Raw genomic sequence first — 14,849 nt, forward strand, 5'->3', positions numbered from 1 at the left:
CACAAATCTTAGCACATTAGCAATTGATCAAAAAATATGAAAAAGGTCTTATGAGATCATAAGAATATAAGAAATCAATTTTGGTCAAGCCACCATGCACCAAATACTTGAAAAATGAAGTTTTTATTAGGTCTCTTTATACAATTTGTACAATTGATCAATCCCAATACCGCTCTCTCTGTACAATGCCTCAAAATTGACTTAATAGCATGTATTACAACTATCCCAACTGATTTTTATTGGTTTCAATGCCTAGTTATGCCTAAAACTCATTAAATCACATTTCCCCCCAGAATGGAACTAACTATTGGGATTCAAATATTTGAATTTCTCAACTTACAATCTATTAAATTAAAAAAAACTAATTAACCCACTAAAATTTTCTATTAGGTTCTTAAGAAAAATTTAACCAATTCTAAACCTTTATAAGACTCCTAAGGACCCAATTAACTCCAATATTTCATTATGCCCATATTTCACTATCAAAGATCCTAAGATCCTTAACAGGCCCTTTAGGATTCATTCCATTTTTATCATCTTTAAAGACTTCTAAGGCCATGATTGGCTTCAACACATGCCAATTGGTTGGTTTAAAATCCTCCTTGCCTTTGATCCATCTTTTGTCTTCTTTAGGGATCCTTGCATGCCTTGATGCTCCTACATCACATATGTTGGCCCAATAATGGAAGCCAGGGACGTAACCATGCATGTATTGGCACACTCTCCCTATGAGGATCCCAAGTATCTACTGTTGTTGTTAATTTGGGCATCATTATATGATCTAGAATGTTATGAAGTACTAAAGCTAGTAGTAACTTCTCTCATGTCTCCAAAAAATGTTGCATAGGTTCAAGGTCCCTTGGCTCCCAAGAATTTGTAGCAGCTATTCTCATTGCTGGAAGAATAACTTTAATGAAGATTTGAGTGTAAGGAGTAGAAGAAGCAAGTTTTTCTTCTATGTAAATGTCATAATCATGAGCCTCATTCCCTTGCATAAGCCTCTACCATAATGACATTACCTCTGAACCATGCAAAGGATGTTGAAGTGGTCCCAACCTTGAAACAGTCTTATAATAAATGACAAAGGAAATACAAATGCAATACATGAAAAATTGCACAACTTTTAGTCCTCCCAATATTAAGACTATAAATTCTCAAAGACACTTGCAAATGGTTCCTATGTCATTGCACCTACTACAACACTTTCTTGGATTCTATCTAGTGCTCCCATAATACCCTATGTTGTCTAGCTATTGTTTTTGTTTTACAATCTCTTTCTAAAGTTGCTCCTTCTCCTTTTGGTATATTTCCATGATAAACTCTCTCTTGTGTCTTAAATTTTGATAAAACTTTTAAATATTTGTCTTCACTATATCTAAAATGAACTTCACATTATGTTGTAACTCTGGCATAGGTTTTTGATCCTCGATAGCTTTCATTTAAGCATTCAAGTTTTCAAGATTGGTCAACACCCTCACTTGTGGACCTCTTGTGTCAAGCACTTTCTGTACTATTTCAAAATCATGTTCTTGCTTCTGAGCTAACAATTCTTCAAGTGCATTTTCTTATAAAATATTAATTTTTTTAACAATTGTAAACTCTTAGAAAGTGCATTGTTGTTTTCTATTAGCATAGACAAGCTTCCCTTAAACAAAATCAAAATGAAGAGACATAAATGAAACACAAATTATGACATTTCCTTTATTGCACTCTTCTCTTTATGTCCCTAAGCTAGACATTAATGTCTATTATTTTTATCAACAACTAAGATAATCAATTCTCTGCCACTATCAAAACTTATCAATGGGAGAAAGATAGTCCAAATAAGTAATCAATATGAAATGGGAGTTCTATTGATGTGGTAGATGGAGATATAAATGTATTTATGTATGTATATATCTATGTATATATCTATCTATGTATGTATATATGTATGTATGTATGTATGTATGTATGTATGTATGTATCTACATATATATACATGTACACACATATGTGTATGTCTATGTATGTATGTATGTATGTATATACAGAGAGATCTTGGCACAATAGAAAAATTAATCCAGCTACATGCATATTCTAGAATCCATATAATAAAACAATAAAATTCACTCAACCTATACTAAGTGACCTACCTTAAAATCCTGCACAAAAATAATGCAGACTAGAAAAAATGGGCAAAGTTCGCAAGAAATTTTACAAAAAATATATCATAGCAAATATTTTTAGAAAGAAACAAGCCCTAACTTGGTTAAATTGGTCTATTTTTTTATTATTTGGGTTGATTACAAATTCTTGTAGAACTGTCATCAGATTAGGTACAATAAAATGAACAATCAATTGTTCCCAACTAGTGGGATCAAATACAATTTTCCAAGGTGATAAAATTGCATATGCAAATGCATCACTTTCATGTTAGGCATGAAGCACATTCCCCAACTTATAACAAATGGTTGGATATAAAAGTTCCATGTGCGGGCCCAACAATGGAAGCCAAGGATGTAACCATTCATGTATTGACACAGTCTCCCTGCGAGGATCCAAAGTATCTATTGTTGTTGTAATTTGGGCATCACTATATGATCTAGAATGTTATGAAATATTGAAATCGATAGTAACTTCTCCCATGTCTCCAAAAAATGTAGCATAGGTTCAAGGTCCTTTGGCTCCCATGAATTTGTAGTAGCTATTCTTATTGCTAGAAGAATAACTTCAGTGAAGAGTTGAGTGTAAGGAGTTGAAGAAGCAAGTTTTACTTCTACATAAATGTCATGATCACGAGGCTCATTCCCTTGTAGAAGCCTCTACCACAATGACATTACCTCTAAACCATGTGAAGGATGTTTAAGTGGTTCCCAACCTTGAAACACTCTTATAAGAAATGTATATATGTGTATATATACATACACACACATGTGTGTGTGTGTGTGTCTATGTATGTATGTATACAAAGAGATCTTGTGGATTGTGGATTGTGGATTATGGATTATAAAAAAAACAAACAAAAACATGACATTAATCATTCCCCATTTATTTTGATTGATTGTGGAGACCTATGCGTGAGAGAGGATGGAGAGCTCTAAACGAGGGTGGAGAGCTCTGAATGAGGGTGGAGAGCTCTAAATGTTGGTGGAGATCAGTAGAGATCTAGGATTTTATTGTTAAGCCCTTTAATCACTACATTTCCTTGTTTTTCCCTTGTGATCTATGCATTTCATTATCATGCTCTTGTGATCTATGTGTGTATGTATGTATGTATGTATGTATGTATGTATGCATATATGTTTGTATGTATGTATGTATGTGTACATATGTATATGTATATATATGTGTATATATCCATACATACACACACATGTGTGTGTGTGTGTGTCTATGTATGCATGTATGTACATAAATAGAGAGATCTTAGCACAACAGAAAAATAGTAAAACTCACTCAACACATTGCATGGCAACAGATGTAATGGAAATGCCTATTGGTAAGTAGATTCCTCTTTTTCTCTCTCATTTTTCATGTGTTTATTTCACTTGAACTATTATTTCTTAGGGGGACATTTTGTAATATTGGATTCATTTTATATAAGAGGTGATGAGGACACTCATGGATGTACCTATGTTAGATGTTTAGGAACACTAAATAACTATGATGAATTGCTCATGAGCAATGAAGATGGACTTCCCCTAAGAGTATCCCAACTTCCTAGTACTTTAAATATTGATCCTTTCTTAAATATTTTAGATGTTAATAGGGAGTTTAGATGTTTGTGTGTGTGTGTGTGGGGGGGGGGAGCGGGACGGCGCAAATGAGCTTCCATCTTCATGAGTTTGGCCTTGATTAGTAGAGAATATTAAAATATTCTCGAAACCAAGTGAAGCTCAATATTAACCTATGATTATATGACAACTAAGTGTATGAATCTCTTGGTTTTAGGAAATGCAGAAGGGGCCATAGTTCAATATGCAATCTCAATTCATATGCATACGGAATTAGGTGGAGTTGGAAATTATGACAAGTTTGCATTTTTGTTAGAGGTCTTTAATTAGATACTTTCATTTATAGATCATCACAAACATTGTAACATTGACTCTTATAGGCAAGGGTAATGTCCTTAGCATACAAGAAAAATCAAGACTTTCTATGTGCTAGCTTGATGAGGACATTTTCTTGGCCATAGAAACTAGAGTTTTAATGTTCATGATGGTCTATGATTTCAAAAACTTAATAGACCTATTAAATAAATGTAATTGTAGTTCATTTTTTTAGCTCTACCTATTATCCATGCATATAGAAAGCAATTGCACATGCATTCTCGATTCAAAGTGGCAGAATCTTATTTTGGATGGGACAAAAAAATGACATGCATTGGAAGATGGGAAAATGATGTCACTTTTGTAGCTTTGGAACCTTTTTTTGTTATATTTTGTCATACATATCCACATGAATATGAATATTTTGTCACACATATCATTTAAGAACATTCTAGGTTGAAATAGGTGATCATATCCTCAAGTCATATATCCTAGAATAGGTGAATGTTGTTTTCTTTTTTATTTTAATAAGAATTAAATAAATTTAATCATGTGAGCAATGAAGATGGACTTCCCCTAAGAGTAACCCAACTTCCAGGTACTTTAAAGATTGATCCTTTCTTAAAGATTTTAGATGTTAACAAGGAATTTAGATGTTGGGGGGAAAAATGAGCTTCCACCTTCACATGGTTGGCCCTAATTAGTAGAGAATATTAAACTATTCTCAAAACCAAGTGAAGGTCAACATCAACCTATGATTGCATGACAACTAACAGTGTGAATCACTTGGTTTCAGGCAATGCAGAAGGTGGCCATAGTTCAATATGCAATGTCAATTCATATGCTATAGTTTTTGGTCAATATGAAATTTCTACAATTTTAAATTCTACAAACATAATAGTTAAGAATTAGCTTTGGACATTGAAAAGAACATTTATGTATGTTTTCTACACTTGACCAAGAAGATAAGTTTGTACCTAGACAAAGAAGGCTAAGTAATCTTTCATCAATTTCATCATCTCAAGATCACCAATTAGACTCCCACACGAGTATCTTTGTTTGTCATTAAAGATTTGATAGGGTTATGGGTTCCTATTTTGAAATGGATACATGTCATCAAGCATTTTTTTAAATCTTTGTTGGTTGATGTTGCATTTGCAACTAAACTTAATGGTTGGAGAGGAAGTTGAAATAGAATATAAATTATATGGTCAGTTTTATGTGAGTAAACATATTTAATAAAAAATAATGCATTTCATCTCTAGACTAGCCTATTTTACTAGCTAACCTTTTATATATCTAAATTATTGCAGGTAAGGAAAAAATGACCTAGAAGAGATGGTAAAATGGTTGGATTGGTCCTTGTTCTTTATGTGATCCTTTGCTAGAGAAGTTTTTATGTAGTAAAGAAATAGATATGTAGCCCTTCTGTACCAATCTTATCTAAATTTAGTCATGATCTAGCCTTGTCTTGTGTGCATTATCGCGTGAGTTTTGGTAGTTTTGTTTGAAAGTAGATGTGCATTTAAAAAATAATGGTTTTATGTAGATGTGCATTTAGAAAATCTATGCCTACTGAGCATCCCATCTTTTCAGGTGTGCTTTCAAGCCAATTTTGCAAACCAGACCTCCATCTACCACATACCAAAATATTGCTCAAAATCTACACACATATGTATATCATCTCCTAGGAAGAACATCCCATGTGTTGAAATAAAATAATTAGATGCTCTTTTGGACATTTCCCACAAAAAAGGGTTTCTCCTATGACCATCTCTATAAATATGAACCTAAGTGCCCAAACATCAATTTCAAAGAAATTGTATGTCTTTTGTTGCATTAATAACTTAGGAGCTCTATACCACAATGACACATTATTTCCCATTTCTTTCTATCACACAATTCTTTTTATCATTCGCCATCTTTTCCAATCCAAAGTCTGCAAGCTTAATTTTGATGACTCCTACCTTGTTAATAAAGAGAAGACAATTATTGGGCTTAAGATCTCTATGTGCAACACCAATGTCATGGTAGTAGGCCACACCATAGCAAAGCTCCCACATTAGCCCTTTCACCAAGCTAGCCCTATCAATGTTCCTAAAATTAACCAGTTATGCTCAACATGATTATATGGATATATTAATGATCCTCCATGAATAGTTTTCTTGATGAATGATAGTAGGTCCATATCCATCAACTCCATAGAAATTTAAGCAATCTCATTTACATGAGCCACAACCAAATCATCACCATTATTATGGGCGGTGGTTAAAAGCAATATTTCTTTTAGAAATAATTTGACTAGTCATCGCAATTGTGATGGACATTTCAACAACTAGCCATCACTTACACAATACATCCCTCACAAGCACATCACAATTATGACAACCCATCCTAATGGATAAATGTTACTTCTACATCACAACTATTGCATTAACATCATAATTACAATGATTGACTAGAATCTTAAACTATAATGTCAATTATCACCATTATGACATTATCTCCCTCTCATAATTTACAACAGCAAATGTCCAACACTCATCCAATGGGAGCCAATTCATGGTCCTATCACTAGGGTGACAATTATACATCACAATTTTGATGGCCTGTCATCACAATTTGGATCCAAATGTAGTAGTGTGTAGCTTTGGAATGCTCATACTTTTATGTCAAATATCTATCAAAATTTAGGGTCTTCTTAACCACCTATGGAAGAGCATCCCACTCAGAAAAATGTGTAACTACATCATCCACAAAGGGTGCAACTTAAGTCTCAATACTAATATCATCCATATTAGGTCTTAGGAATGAGGTCTCTATGGTCTATCACAAGCACCAATATAACCAGTCCTTTTGACCCAATTATCAATCCTAATTTAGTCCTCTTCTCTATATATATCACCATCTTTGAACTTATCATTAACTTGATATCTATGTGAGCTGAAAAAATCATCATGAGTTCTCCTCTCCCTAGTCCATCCTTGAGGGAGTTCAATCTGTTAGAGTGTCATAAATTTATTGCAACACATTTGTAGCATGGTGTTTTCTAACTACCGAGTCCCTAAATGTCTCTATGGCCTCCCTATTAATCTCAAAAGTTATGTCATCATCCTTATAACATGTACCAACTAATCCACCTAAATCTCTAGCACCCCTATCACCCATAGTACAAAACTAAATATTTGGCTCTCCATCCCCAAGTGGATAAGAATGATATTTTTAGGTAAAGTGGGCCTACACAAAATAAAACTCTTATCCATGATATATTAAATGCCAATTCTAAAAATATATGGACAAACTATCATTGAGCCCAATTCCTATAGGGTAGACAAAAAATATTTGAATACCACTATAATGAACTAGGATAGCTCTATCTAGCTAAGTTGAAGATTGATTCAACATTTTATATTTTTTTAGTGTTTTCTACTTTTTTTGGTACTTTTTTGTGTGCAAATGAGCATGAAATTAAATGCTAAAATGAAATGCAATAAACTACTCCACTATTAAACTCGTAATTAAATTGTAATTTATTAATTGTCAACTATGTTGTTGTAGTAAAAAAAATTACATTAGAAATGTGAATGAAACATGATGCATGTAGGTTGATCTACTCATAGCAAGTAGATGTTAATATGTACAACTAAAATCCTTCAAAAAATTACCAATATTGGCATGTGTGCATAGAATTCCAGCTCCAAATTGATGGCTTAAATGTACACACCTAACCATAGAAGAATACCTTATGATATTGAATGCCTATGCCAAAAATAGCATATAGTCTAATGTGGAATTTTCCCAGATCTACACTTTTGTTAATAGATAGATATGGGTTTGTAATACTACCCAAATGTTTTAGAAGGCTATACCAAATGTAGCAAAAGTTTTCATTATAGCACAAGGAAATACGCATTCACTAATTGAAGTATGCAACAAAATTCAAGTATCTCAATCCTTGATACAAAAATACAGAGAAAATGTTGATCCAAAACTAGGGTTTGGGTGCCAAATAATCTAGAAATTCCCACCTTCTAAAAAAGATGTAAGTCACTCCTCCAATCATAATTTCAAATCAACTACCTTACACAAATCAAATTCTCAATTATAGTAATCAAAGATGAGAACCTAGCTCAAGTTTCTATACCTTAGTAGTAAAGTCAAGCATAATTCATGAAACAACAATCTTCAAGAATTCATAAACCAAACACTTACCAATATATGAAAGCAATAAAAACTTAATTGGATGATGAATTCTCATAATGGGAGTCATATTTATAATCTCAATTGTGCAACATAGGTTCAATTGCATACTTTACTTAAGAAGCTTCAACTCCACAATACCATTTTATAATATATGATAAGATAAAGTGAATTAATAATAATGAAGCCTTGTTAATAATACAATAAATATGAAGTCTACCAATAAATAGTTCAATCTTCTATAGATGATGACCAACCAACCACACCACCACTACACTTCCAAAAATAGAAACTATCAAAAATTAGAATTTCTATAAATAGAAAGTCTATAGCTGAGACCCTCAAATCTCACTGTCAACTCATGAGGGTTGAAATGATGAGATACCCATCCTGGTTCTGAGAACTTTCTAAATCAGAGATATTACACTAAGTCATAATTAATCTTAATAAATTTATTTCACTAAGTAAGCATAAGATAAAACTCACATGACTGAACCACATAGAAACAACTCAATAGATTATCATGCTCAAGGTTAGGTTCACAAATTCACATCACCTTGACAAATTTAGATAGGTAGTTAACTAGATACTTGTCCATATTTAGGATAATGATGGATAATCATAGGATTTGATTTTGTATATTATCCCCTCTCTTACTATTGAGATATTATGGTAGGGTGCACTCATCTTGACAATTCAAAAAAGTTGATGTGTATCACCTTCAAACCTATATATATATATATATAACAATGGCAAGAAGTTTTACATCATCTAGAACCTGAGTCATAGGTGACTACAAATCCCTCCCTCAACCATATCAAGCATGTCTAGCAAAGATATAAAATAAATATGTAGAACATACACATTTAAGTATGGGTAAGTAATTCATAACCATAAATCACATCATAACTTATACATAATCCTCATGAAAATAACCAACACAAACATGAAAAGTGGGTGAATGATTCTAACATCAATACTAAAAGGTAAAATATCAAAGGGGTATTACATAAGATAGGTGGAGAACTCTTATGAACAGGAAATGTGAGAGAAGTTTCTAAAGGATTTTGGATTTACATTATGTACAAAGTGTCTTTGAATTTGTATATCTTCAAGGAAGTAATCAATAATGTGTTTATTCATATGTTTGAAATGTGTTAATGAGTTATGATTAATGGTGTTTCGTAAGTCAAATTGGTGGTCTCTTTGTTTATTGATAGACTTTGATAGTATCTCTCAATCTATGTTATGGACATGATAAATTACACTAATTTCTTGATATCTTGATCTAAATGTGTTAGAATAGTATATCCTTTCATATTTTGGGGTTAGATATACTTCTTTGATCATTGTTTCATCTTGTACTCATATCCCCTTTATGATCAGTATCCTTTGTAAGATCCCATTTGGTATTTGTATATCTATCACTGGGGTCTTTTTGTTCATCTTATTTAGTTTCTTTTCTTTTCTTTCATACTTTTAGGTGAAAATTACATTGAAAATATGAATACACCCATCATATGAGGGAGTTACCCCTCTCAAATGCAAAGGAAGATTACAATTTGATAGTGATCAATTATAGTCTATCTAACTATTGGAACATTTGCTACTACCCATAAGGAAAATAGGGTCATTTATGCAAAAGTACTTGTAGTGACAAATTTTTTTACCAACACAAAGCAAACATCATTAAATAATAATAATAATTAACATTTGTTAAATGCAAATTTAACATTAGCCTTATGTTGAGGTATTAATATTTGACATTGATAGCCTTTTTTTAAATTGAATGCATGCCAAATTAGCAATAAGTTATTTAATACCAATGCATTTGGTGTAGTCATTGGAAAAGTTTCAAGAAAATATATTATTTTGTGATGAGATTATTTTTAGTAATTGAATATTTGTTATGTTTGATGCAATATATGACATTTTAGTTATTATCTAATGAAAATCAAAAAAGTTGAAATAATATGACTTGCAAATAGAAGCGGCAAGAATTTAGAATTGAGTTGTTAGAAAGAGAGAAATGAATGTTAACATTGTGTAATCAGTTATATCATTTGTCATCATGAGAATATATTTATGATAATGATTTATCTTATCCTGAATGTGAATATTTATAGATAGCAATAATCATAATGAAATGAGAAATAATTTAGTGTGAAAACATTAGCAAGGTAGGAATGAATGTTAGCATTGTAAAAATAGCTTATCAACATATAGCCTTGTAAAAACAAGATGAACTCGATGGTGGAAATTTATTTGATCCCTTATATTACCTATAGATTAACTATAATGATTATTAGAAAAGATACTTAAATATACCCTACTACAATGAGTGATTCTCAATAAAAGAGGTTGATTTGTTCATAGTAATGAATGTTGTTTCAAAGTGGTTCTTATATCATCTATGTACTAAAAATGGTATACATCTTTGATAATAGTAAAATAATTTTTTTAAGATGACTCCTAATTCTAAAAATATCCTCATGTTATAAATGTGACAAGATCTGGGGTATGTGCATCGTATGATAAGAAGTGGCAATGTGAAAAAAAAAACCCTTTTTTACTCGTCCAAAAATGCACTAAAAAGCTTATTAACTTTTTAGTATGTGTGGGTGTGAGTACATATGACCACAGGTAATTAAAATTCATAGGCCTAATCAATTATGTGATATGCAATTAGATTTAATATAATATCAAATATTCAATATTATGGAATATCTTATTTTATATCAAAAACCTGATATATGTGACTTAAAAAACTAAACTTGTGGCTAGCATATCTCATTTTTCATTCCAAAAACCATTGGTTTCTATCATATACATGATCTCAAATTGGGTATAGGATCTAATTCTTGTAAATTTTAATCATCAAGGAATGTATATTTAATTATTTTTTATCTCTTTTTAATGAAATTATTTATTTTTGTCTAAAAAGTAAGGTTTAATTTAACATTGTTAATCATTTTTTAAATTTAATTGTAACTACATATCTTTTTGATGTAACCAATCATGAACTCAAAATAAGCACAAATCCTACCTTGTCAAATAACAAACCTAAAAAAAAAAATCTACAACCACCTCAAAACAATCCACCATGAATGAAAATAATTTGCCACAACTTGTTGAGGAACTAAACCCTTGACCTTTAGAGGAGCTCATAGTCAAAAATTAAATTAACTAATGGGCTTCCAAAACATGTATGCCAATATCCCCTCATATGGCCCCATGTTTTCTAGATTGAACTCCATTGTAAAAAACATGAAGGAGATTACAGTGCAAAATGATGTTACATTGCATTAGTGCAAGTCCATACATGCCAAGTTTGACAATGAGATCAATTAAGATGGGTTTTAGGACCTAAATATAACTAAAGATGACATATGAAACATTTTTTTGAATCCCAAAATAGGATTAAAAGCGAGCCTAAATAGCCTAATTTTCTATTAAATGGTGCACAAATGATGTTATGTGTGTGCACTTCTAAAATTACTGTTGTATGTTTTTTATAGACCATCCCACAATAATTTGGAGGTTTCATTATATTTTATTAGAAAATTATATGCTAAATTTGTAATTTTTCACAAAGATAATTCTTAAAGTATCAAACCGAACTAGGACATAGGCTTAGACACTCCTCGATACAGATCAAGGGTGCACTAGGTGAAATCCTACACATATGTTCCTCCCCACCCTCCCTCGCTATTATTTCACACTCTCCTATAATGCAACATACTGATATTATTAATGAGATTAGATTTCCACAATCCATGATAGTTATACTGAGTTTCTAGATTAGATTGTGTGAAGATTTTTTCATCATTGGATGAAAAAATCTTCACACAATCTAATCCAGAAACTCAGTATAAATACCGATATTATTGTAGAGGTAATCTCATAGACTATAAGATCCATTCACACCTTGAGAGATCTAATGGTTAGGAAGAGTCCATCATTGTTGCCTCCTTGTATTGATGATTTTGGCCCTTTAACATCTTATATGGGTTCAGATGTTTTTGTGCCCCATGCTTACATTATGTACAATAATTTGTGCTTGGGTCCCCTAAGTAATTCTAATGGATATGATTATGTATTTGAGGTTGATGATATAGCACAAGTCACTACAAGGATTTTCATCTCATGGAGAGGTGCATCACATGAGAGATGAGGATGGGCAAGAAGAGTCATGGACTCCTACTATTATGATAAGACTAAACATTTAATTTGTCACATTGTATATAATTTAAATTATTAACATTTGTAGTATAAATTACTTATAATGACTACAAATTTATGTATATATGTGGTCCATTCATGTTTAGTTGTTGGCAAAGGAGGGGATGGCATAGGAGGAGGATTCCATGCTTTTGGCCATTTCATTTGGTCTTGATACTTCCATGACACATATATTTTATGTACTCATTAGTTCTCTTTTTATATTAGTACATATATGCATTTTTAAATTTTTATTATCATCTTATTAAACATTATTGTAGGTTTCACCAACTACCACTAGGGAGAATGGGGGGGTTCAGGTGTTACACATTGACAAGGAGAAGGTAATTAAGTGTTTTAGAGTGTTGAGGAATATGCAAACTTGTCTGTTGTGCATACTAAAATTTAATTTACATGGTTTATTGGACAAAGGGTGATGTATGATAATGTTATGAAACTAGTTCACCATAGTAGAGTCACGTGAATTTCAATTTGCAGTAATAGCCCTATGGTGTATTTATTTCTAAATTTCCTTAATTTTGTTTTTGTATCAATTGTACATATGATCAAGTCATGATTATATCAAGTTTTTTTTCAGAGTTGTAGGTAAGCCCTAGTTTGAGGGAGGTACAACTCCAAATCATTGTATCTTTGTTGACCCAACCGACATTTCCTAAAGAAAGTTCACCAATGGTAGGTTTCAATGTTACTTCAATTATTTTATAAATTTATTTTTCTACCAAGAATTTGATACTATATTATCACTCATAGATCAATCATATGGTTGTAAACATGTATAGGTTGAATCTAACATTGGTAGCATTTTCCCTCTGCTACCAAGGATATACGTTAAGACTCTTGACCACATGAGGAGATAGATACACAAGGTACATAAGAGCTCAATTTTAAATTTTGATTATTTATTATTGTTTTTGATAAGATAAACAAGTTTTGCAAGGACCCTGAAACCCAAAAGTAGTTACATAAGCATGGCTAAAAATAACCAAAAGAAGTTGAGCTAGAATAAAATAGGTCTAATGGTTGATAATAAGCATGAGGCCCAGCTTACAACAGAGGTCAACAAAAAGTCTAGAAAAACAAACTATCTTTAACAGAACAAAGTAAGAGCTAGAACAAAAAGCCTAAAGAGAGACAGCTAAAACACAAAAGGACAGGACAAAAGGGCTACTCTTCTTTCTTCTTCTCAAGATCCTGCATGGTCTAGGCAGCCTCATGAATCTTTTAGTGCTCCTCGGCCATTTTCTCTAGGATTTTCTCCATTTCCTCATCCAAACTAGTAAAGGTGATATTAGTGACTATATCTTCATTAGACCTGGCTCAACATCTGTCCTTTCCATCCTCACCTACTAGTAGTCCTCTGTCTTTGAGCACACTAGTAAAGGAGAAAATATTGTCATTGATTGAATTGAGGAGAGATATCATCTGACTAGCCAAATTATGATTATAGTTTTTGAGATTCTTAATTCTCCTTTCAAACAGACTAACTCTATCCTCCTGAACCTCCTAATTCTCATTTTTTGTCTTCTTCTTGTTGCCTTCTAATTGAAAAACCTTTTCTCTAACCTCTTCCAGCTCATGGTATAGCCACTTGATTGATCTAAAATTATCAATCATGTTGTTATGAGCATTGTTCAAAAGATTAATACCTGTCTCCCTAGCATTATCAGTGATGGCCAAAATATCAAGGTCAATGAGCTCTTTAATTTGGGGTTGTTACTAGTTTTCCACCAGAATCTGAGGATTCATAGCTTCTCTAAAAATTCCCATCGTCGTAGTCCTAACATTGAAATTCCTCCAATATTTTCTCCTTTTTTGACAAGCACTTCCCCCTCTTTGCCACTAGTATTATCCTTTTCCTTCTCCTTAGGATGAGAATGAGGATGAACAGGGGAGAGAGGGAGAATCATAACATCCGGCCCCTGATTTGAAACCCTCTCATCATTCGTATTATTGTTGAATACAAATATGATTTTTTATTTTTTATTTTAACAAACCATATAAATAAAGTAATATAACCCAGGGTTTCATTTTTGTGATCATGCATGATCCATCAGAGCCAAATAGAACTTCGAAGAGACTAATGATCCACCAATAGAATAGGATGTCCTACAAAAAATTGTAGTTATTTATATTTTGAGATGTCATATGGAACATTTTGAGATGACATATGCCACATTATATTTTGAGATGACATATGTCATATTCTATACAAAATAATTTGATATATAAAACATGTTCATTTTCATTTTTTATCCTTTTCATGCATTGTATGTGTGTATGTATGTATGTATGTATATTATATGTTTGTCATGGGTTGTGTTTATATACATTGTATAAATAATTCATTTCCAATAGCTATTTATGGCTACTTGATAA

At 32.0% G+C, this 14,849-nt stretch overlaps 1 pseudogene; it reads right to left on the minus strand.

Annotated features, from left to right (window-relative positions):
* Window positions 1-5,694: 5,694 nt before the first annotated feature.
* Window positions 5,695-14,849, minus strand: part of LOC149579479 (cell division control protein 2 homolog D-like) — a 39,139-nt pseudogene continuing 29,984 nt past the window's right edge.

Source organism: Cupressus sempervirens, chromosome 1, assembly GCF_028749045.1.
Source record: "Cupressus sempervirens isolate cs-2001-9-10 chromosome 1, ASM2874904v1, whole genome shotgun sequence".
Taxonomy (NCBI): Eukaryota; Viridiplantae; Streptophyta; class Pinopsida; order Cupressales; family Cupressaceae; genus Cupressus; species Cupressus sempervirens.